The sequence below is a fragment of the Octopus sinensis genome, unplaced genomic scaffold, assembly GCF_006345805.1.
Source record: "Octopus sinensis unplaced genomic scaffold, ASM634580v1 Contig16412, whole genome shotgun sequence".
Classification (NCBI taxonomy): Eukaryota; Metazoa; Mollusca; class Cephalopoda; order Octopoda; family Octopodidae; genus Octopus; species Octopus sinensis.
The window spans coordinates 23,669-32,500 of NW_021834329.1; the positions used below are offsets into that span (position 1 = coordinate 23,669).

General features: G+C 39.1%; 1 long non-coding RNA gene across 1 annotated transcript; it reads right to left on the reverse strand.

Annotated features, from left to right (window-relative positions):
* Nucleotides 1–2,325: 2,325 nt before the first annotated feature.
* LOC118761683 lies at nucleotides 2,326–6,980 on the reverse strand. Its single transcript, XR_004997563.1, has 2 exons — nucleotides 2,834–6,980; nucleotides 2,326–2,706 (listed from the first exon to the last, which is right to left on the reverse strand). It is a non-coding gene; the product is annotated as an uncharacterized LOC118761683 (long non-coding RNA).
* Nucleotides 6,981–8,832: the final 1,852 nt, after the last annotated feature.

The following is an 8,832-nucleotide window of genomic DNA, read 5'->3' on the forward strand; positions in this document are numbered from 1 at the left end:
TTTTATTATTAATATTATTATTACTATTATTATTGTCACCGTTGTTATTGCTAATCCCGTCAATAGTGCTATTTTCATTATTATTATCATTATTATTATTATTTTTATTATTATTATTATCATCATCTTTATTATTATTATCATTTTTATTATCATCATCATTATTATTATTATTATTATTATTATTATTATTATTATATTATTATTATTCTCATCATTATCGTAGTCGCTTCTGTCATAGAAATGTTGTATTTTTGAGAAGTAGTCGTGATGGCGATTGTTATTGCCAACGTAGATATCTCGTATTTTTAAAAAAAAATAATTATCATTTAATAATTATTGCTGTTTTTCATTAATATTGATAATAATTATGATCATATTATTAATAATCATGATGATATTTTTCTTTCTTATATTTTGTTTGCAATCTGCTTGTTATTTATATTATCGTGGTTGTTATTGTCATATATATATGTCACGTCTACACGCACACAGAGATATATATGTGTATATATGTATATATATATATATACAGGTATATGTATATATATGTGTATGTATGTATATATATACATGTATATGTTATATATATGTATACATGTATATATGTATATATGTATATATGTATATATATATACATGTATATGTGTATATATGTATATATACATGCATATGTGTATATATGTATATATATATATACATGTATATGTGTGTATATGTATATATACATGCATATGTGTATATATCTATATATGTATATACATGTATATGTGTATATAAATGTATATACATGTATATGTGTATATATATGTATACATGTATATGTGTATATATATGTATACATGTATATATGTATATATATGCATCTATATGTATATATATAATCACCATATGACATTATACAAAAATGATCATTATTTTTAATTATGTTGAGATTGCTGTTAAATTCTTCCAGTTGTTCAAAACCGTACATACATATATATATATATATACATACATATATACACACATATACATCATATCATTGACTTGATTGCTTCTTAGTATCATTGTCTATACTTTTATCTCGTCCAGTCTCTCCTCCGTCTTGTCCCCCCTAAATGTTTTAATATAAACCCCCCTCCAAATTGTAAACTACCCTTGTAAATATCCACCTTCATCGGATGCCTCAGTGGTGGAAAATTTTTTGTAGTAGTAGTAGTAGTAGTACTCGTAGTAGTAGTAGTAGTAGTAGTAGTAGTAGTAGTAGTAGTAGTAGTAGTAGTAGTAATTCTGGTGGTTCTGTTAGTGTCAACAACGTTGTTTTTGTCAAATTTTTGTCTCTGTTTCGCTCGCCGCCATTTTACTGTCGTAGTAAACAATGATAATAGTCGTTTCCTTTACGGGCACAAGGCCTGAATTTTTGCTAGGAGGTATGTGTGGTGGTGGTGGGGGGGGGAGGTCAGTCGTTTTACTTGGACCCCAGTGTTTCACTGGTACTTAATTTATCGAGCCTGGAAGAATGAGTTCAAATTCGACGGAATTTGAACTCAAAACGTAATGACAGACAAAATACCTATTTCTTTATTGCCCACATGGGGCTAAACATAGAGGAGACAAACGGATTAAGTCGATTACATCGACCCCCAGTGCATTACTGGTACTTAATTTATCGACCCCGAAAGGATGAAAGGCAAAGTCGACCTCGGCGGAATTTGAACTCAGAACGTAACGGCAGACGAAATACGGCTACACATTTCGCCCGGCATGCTAACGATTCTAGCAGCTCGCCGCCATATCTTTATATATAAAAGTAAGGTTGTGTGTCTGTCTCCTACGATTTAGATTCCTAACTACTCCCACATTTTGCGGTGCAGTTTAACCAAAACCGGGTATCTTATAGTCGTGATTCATATCGAGCCCTTCTGGGTATTAGCGCGCGTCTACGATAAGTCTACGATTAAAAAAAAAATTATCATCATTTTTTTCCATTTTAATGCATTTTTTTCGCTATTATATAAGGGAAGTAACTCTCTAAAAATGTCTACGATGAGTCAACGATTTAAAAAAAATTACCATAATTTTTTTTCCATTTTGCATTTTTTTTGCTATTTTTTGGCTATAACTCTCTAAAAATGCTTATATAGTTATTTCCCTTACAAACCCGAGCAACGCCGGGCGATACTGCTAGTTAATAATATAATAATAATAGTAGCAGTAGTAATAACAAAATCCTCATTTTTATTTGTTGAAGCGTACGACGATTGATTGATTGATTGATTGTAGTTTCAGCTCATGAGCTGTGGCCATGCTGGGGCACCGCCATTTGCTGTTGATTATATTTTCGTCGTTCTAAACCACCATTTTTTTTTCGACTTACAACCAAGCTATTTCGTTCCCGTCGATTTAAAGACAAAAAGAGAAATATATCCACGGCCCTTTTGAAGAGTTCGATGCCAGGCGACGCGATCAGTCCTTGAGCAAGACCCTTTATTTCACGTTGCTCCACTCCACTCACCTGGCAAAAACGTGTTGTACTTGTAATTCACAAGGGGCCAGCCTTGGCATATTCTGTGTCACGCTGAATCTCCCCGAGAACTACATTAACGATACACGTGTCTGCGGAGTACTCGGCCACTTGCACGTTAATTTCACGAGCAGGCTGTTTCGTTGATCGAATCAATAGCAACCCTCATTATGGTAACCAATATGGAGCCGGGCTAGACCCTTAGAACCACGTTAAGTGTCTATGGTGTACTCAGCCACTTGCACGTTAATTTCACGAGTAGGCTGTTTCGTTGATCGAATCAACAGCAATCCTCATTGTGGTTACCAATAGGGAGCCGGGCTAGACCCTTAAAGCCACGTTAAGGTATGAGTGTCTATGGTGTACTCAGCCACTTGCACGTTAATTTCACGAGCAGGCTGTTTCGTTGATCGAATCAACAGCAACTCTCGCCGTCATAACTAACGGAAAGCCGATTTTTGTATGTTCAGTGTAAATGTCACATCAAGAACATAAACAAACGGTCACCAAACTACCCCAAATGCGGAATTCATTTATAAATACGCCATTTACTCATTTGCTAATAGTTCACTTCGATTCGTTTCCTGTCAAAATTCCATAATTTCTTTCCTCTTCAATTATCTTTCATTGTTCAATTTTATCATTTACGATAGCGACACATTTAGCTTTTGAAATGGTTCGCTATTCATCAAAAGAAGCGCAAGCAAGCCAGCTGTCACCCGCGTCTACATATGGCTTTGTAACTAGTACAATGCTTTCTGTAATTTTTACAGGTGCTTGTGTAGTCGCGAGCACGCTCGGTCAAACGGTATAGTCTTACCGTTAGACCGAGCGGAACTTTCGCGTTCTTTTCTCACGTGCCTCGCTGCTTTGACCCAACGGCACTTGCTCGCTCTACTCTCACGTGACTCGCTCTTTGACCCAGCGGCACTTTCACGTTCTACCCTTGTGTGCCTCACTGTTTGATCAAGCAGCGCTCTCACGCGTCTTACTGTTCGGCCCAGGGGTAATTTCACAGTCTATTCTCACGTACCTCGCAACTTTGACCCAACGGCACTTGCTCGCTCTACTCTCACGTGACTCGCTCTTTGACCCAGCGGCACTTTCACGTTCTACCCTTGTGTGCCTCACTGTTTGATCTAGCAGCGCTCTCACGCGTCTTACTGTTTGACCCAGGGGTAATTTCACAGTATACTCTCACGTGCCTCGCTGTTTGACTGTGGGGCACTTTCATGCTCTGCTCTTCAGTGTCTCACCGTTTGACCCAGCGGCACTTTGTAAATGACAGCTGGAAGAAGAGAGAGAAAGAGCAGTACTATTACTTGGCTGGCGTTCATTTCCAGCTGAGCAGCGTGAAATGAAATACTTGCTCAAGGACACAACGTACCATCCGGCTGAAGTATCAAAATCCTCCACATTGTGATCGCTAGACGAATGCCCAAAGTACTTGGCAACGCATCGCCCGTCCCAGGAATCGAAACCGCGGCATTGTGAAGAAAGCTTGCAGCTGCTCGTGGCTATAATGGAACACATTTTTTCCCACAGAATTCCCACAATCACTTGAATTTAAAACAAAATATTCATTCTGATGTAGTCCCACATTTTTAACAGCTACCGTTTGCCCGATTTGAACTCGGAACGGTTTGACGCTGACATAAGAGGGAGATAGTTCCTGAAAGTGTAATGGGGTTAGGAGCGAACCCGGTACTTCGTGGTTGCGAAGTGAGCTGACTCTGAGCCACTCACTCATATCACGTGACTACACAAAGTGTCACTCCACAAGACCATATATAATCGCAAATGCTGTCCCTGTAACTACTACTACTGCTGCTGCTAGTGGCCTGTGGTTGCAGTGGCAGGAAAATATAAGCGCGTTGAACAAATTGTCTTTTTAGTATTTGTTTATATCATGGACCCTTAATGTTTTATGTTCAAATCATAGCAAGGTCTGATTTCCTTCTTGTTCTTCCGGGGTCGACGACATAATCGGCTGTTCCCTTCCATCGTCCCAATCAAATCTCAGATCTGCTTACGATAAAGCTTATTATTATTATTATTATTAAAGAAATAAACGTCATCGCCATCTTAGAAACAATTATTATCATTAGAAGCTATTATTGTTGTTGTTTTTGTAATCGATAATAAAACAAGCTGGAGTGTTTCGCTTTCAACTTTATTTTATTTGAAAAGAGGAACTTAACCCGAAATATTACAAGTTTATTATATGAAGCACGTAAAGTAAAACAATATCTTTTACATCTGTCTCTCATTCATATCACCTTTTATTGTTTTAATTCCCCACCCCCTCCTGCATTAGCATTTTACACGGAATACACACCCATAATAGAAGGCCTAGCTTTAGGAAAATAAAAAGGCTCTTTAGACAATTCTTCGACTTACCAAGTACACTAATTTAAGTATTCCTAGCTATTCTATTAACTTGGATTATTTCTGTTGTCTATTTAACATTTTGTCATTAATAATATTGGCGTAGTATCCGTCAAAAACGATGGGGTTTGTTTAACCTTGTAGTAATTATAATTATAATCTCTCTGCTCAAGCCTTGCTCCATTTTCTTGCCTTTTTGTTTTCCCTGCTCATATGACTACTAGCTATCATGCTTACTGATTGACCGACGAATATTTTTCTCTGCCTCTTTCTTTCCCTGCCGCTCTGTCAGTCTTTTGTCTATCTATTTATCTACTCCACCGTAGCTTTCTGACAGTCTTTCCTATCTATTTGTATAATCCACCCCATATAACTATCTCTCTCTCTCAACACAGCTACAATCATAGCATTCTCCTTTCACCAATAAAAAAAAACAAAAAAAAACACGACTTGGCCTTTTATGTATATAGAAAATTATACCTATTTTAAATAATACTGATTTATAATTAACCAAATGATAATGATGATGGTTTCTGATTTAAGCATAGAGCCAGCAGTTTTGAGGGAAAGGATTAAGACGATCGATCGACCCAAGTTTTTGACTGGTACTTCATTTTGTCAACCCCCAAACGGTTAAAACAGTACAGTTGACCTCGATGGGATTTTGAAAAATACCGCAAAGAACCGATATAAATACCACAAGGTATTTCTTAACTTTAGTTACAATGCCTTCAGTGGGTTTCCGCACAGTTTCTTTTCTCTCCATCTGAGTTCACTTACAAAACTCTGGGGCAGCTGAGGACTTGGTTAATGACGCCGAACGGAATCGAACCCATTTCCGTGTGATTAACACAGGCAAGCATTTTAACCACTCGACCATGTTGCATTCACAGTCGGCCTAGAGTAGTTACAATACCATATAATATTTGAGGGCGGGCATAGTTGATTTTATCAAACTCCCCCAGATAATCGCTGGTATGTATTTAAAAAGACTGCCTGCGTATATGAAATAATGATAACAATTTCTGTTGTTGGTGCAATACCTAAAACTTGGCAGAAGAGGAAAGTCAATGAGGTCGACCCCAGTACATAACTGGTACTCACTTTATCAACCCTGAAAGGATGAAAAGCAATGCCGACCGCGGCGGAATTTGATCCAGCGGCATTTGCTTGCTCTACTTTCATGTGCCTCACTGTTTGACCCATCGGCACTTGCTCGCTCTACTCTCACGTGCCTCGCTATTTGATCCAGCGGCACTTTCTCGCTCTACTCTCACGTGCCTCGCTATTTGATCCAGCGGCACTTTCTCGCTCAACTCTCACGTACTTCGCTGTTTGACCCAGCGGCACTTGCTCGCTCTACTCTCTACTCTCATGTGCCTCACTGTTTGACCGAGCACTTGTTCAACTCCCACGTGCCTCACAGTGTGACCCAGTGGCACTTGCTCCCTCTACTTTCACGTGCCTCACTGTGTGACCCAGTGGAACTTGCTCCCTCTACTTTCACGTGCCTCGCTGTTTGACCCAGCGGCACTTGCTCGCTCATCTCTCATGTGCCTCACTGACCGAGCACTTGTTCAACTCTCACGTGCCTCACTGTGTGACCCAATGGCACTTACTCGCTCTACTTTCACGTGCCTCACAGTGTAACCCAGTGGTACTTGCTCCCTCTACTCTCACGTGCCTCACTGTTTGACCCAGCGGCACTTGCTCCCTCAACTCTCACGCGTCTCACTGTTTGACCCAGCGGCACTTTCACACTCAATTCTCCAGTGTCTCACCGTTTGACCCAGCGGCACTTTGTATATGACAACTGGAAGAAGTGATAGAAAGAGGAGTGCCATTACTCGGGTGGCACCAATTCCCAGCTGAGCAGAACTTAAAGACGGACGAAATGTGGCTACGCATTTTGTCCGACGCTCTAACGATTCTGCCAGCTTTCCGTTTAAAATAATGTACCTATATAACATCGACCCCAGTACACAACTAGTACTTAATTTATCGATCCTGAAAGAATTAAAGACAAAGTCGACCTCGGCGGAATTTGAACTCAGAACATCAAGGCAGACGAAATGCCGCTAGACTTTTTGCCTGGCGTGCTAACGATTCTGCCAGCTCACCGCTTTAATAATAATAATAATAATAATAATAATAATAATAATAATAATAATAATCCTTTCTATTTAGGCCCAAGGCTGAAATTTGAGGCAGGGAGTAAGTCGATTACATCGACCCCAGTGCGTAACTGGTACTTATTTCATCAACCCCGAAAGGATGAAAGGCAAAGTCGACCTCGGCGGAATTTGAACTCAGAACGTAATGGCAGACGGACGAAATGCCAGTAAGCATTTCGTCCGGAGAGCTAACGATTCTGGTAGCTCACCGCCTTAATAATAATAATAATAATAATAATAATAATAATAATAATAATAATGGTAATGGTGGGGGAGCATCATAGCCATGTGTTGAGAAGGATTCTTTGGGGTTTGAATAATTCACCTCTGGAAACATGGGTGTTTCGTTCAACGTCCTTAAATAACCCTTATTCAAGGACCTTTTGAGCGGGATGGGTTACTCGATCTGAAGAAAATTCTAACTGGGCTCCACCTGCAAGGTCATGTGCTGTTTATCTTGATATGAGATCACCATGTCGCGCACATATGGTTGTGATGCATGTGCCTGGTGTACCCTTATCAGACGGGTAGTCATGATGGGTATACTGGGCTTCGTATATTTTACCCCAGTGTCACTTTGATGGCATGCTCTGCTCGCTCACTCAATAATAATAATAATGGTAATGTTCTTTATTTAGCCACAAGTGCGATGGGTATTAATGGGGAAAGGACATGGAGAAACTGCAAAGGGTGTGAAGCTAATTGTAGGGGTTTTTACAAAAGGGAGCCGAATATAAGGGATACCATGGAATGCTACAATGGCACAGGTGGAAAAAGGAAAATAGCATCCGGGGTCGCATTTACGGAATCGTAAAAAAAATAGTTATGTGAAAAAAAAATGTAGGAATGACAAAAAAAAAGCAGCATATATACAAAATGGGAAGTATTCTTTTCTACTCTAGGCTCAAGGCCCCAAATTTTGGGGGAGGGGCCCAGTCGATTCGATCGACCCAGTACGCAACTGGTACTTAATTTTTATCGCCCCCTCCCCTCAAAGGATGAAAGGCAAAGTCGACCTCGGCGGAATTTGAACTCAGAACGTAGCGACGGACGAAATGCCGCTAAGCATTTTGTTCGGCCTGCTAATAATAATTTCTGTTACAGGTACAAGGCCTGAAATTTTGGGATTGGAGGCTGCTAAGTCGATTACAGTTACCCCCAATGCGTAACTGGTACTTATTTTGGCGACTTCGGCGGAATTTGAACTCTTAACGTAACGCCGGAAGACAAGCCTTTAAACGTTTTTGAATGCAAACGATTCTTCCTGCTATCCGCCTTAATTATAAATAATACTAATAACGTTATAACTAATTATACAAATCATAAGGATTTATTAAATTCTAATTTTCTATGAATGATGTCCCATTTTGCTGAGAAACGCATAAATATTCAATAACGCCATTTTGTTACGTCAGAGAAAGCAAATCTATAACCTGGTCGACTCTAGCAGCTCAACGCTGTTGGAATCAAAATGGCGTTTATAATAAAAAAAAAATGGACTCCCTGAAATATCCTTAAGCATATCTTTAATATATTAAGCTTATCTTTAAAGCACTTAAAACTAAAATACATAGATACATATAAATGAAATCTCAACAACTGGATTAATATAGAAATTGAAATTTTTCGATACGAAGCCTTGCTAGATTTTCAAGGTTCGTTCTCGTAGCTAAACTTTATTTCGTTCCGTAGTTTAGGTTGTTTGCAGCACAACGCAATGAATTTGGTTCGTCATGGTGAATGTTGCGACTGTTTCTTTTTTTT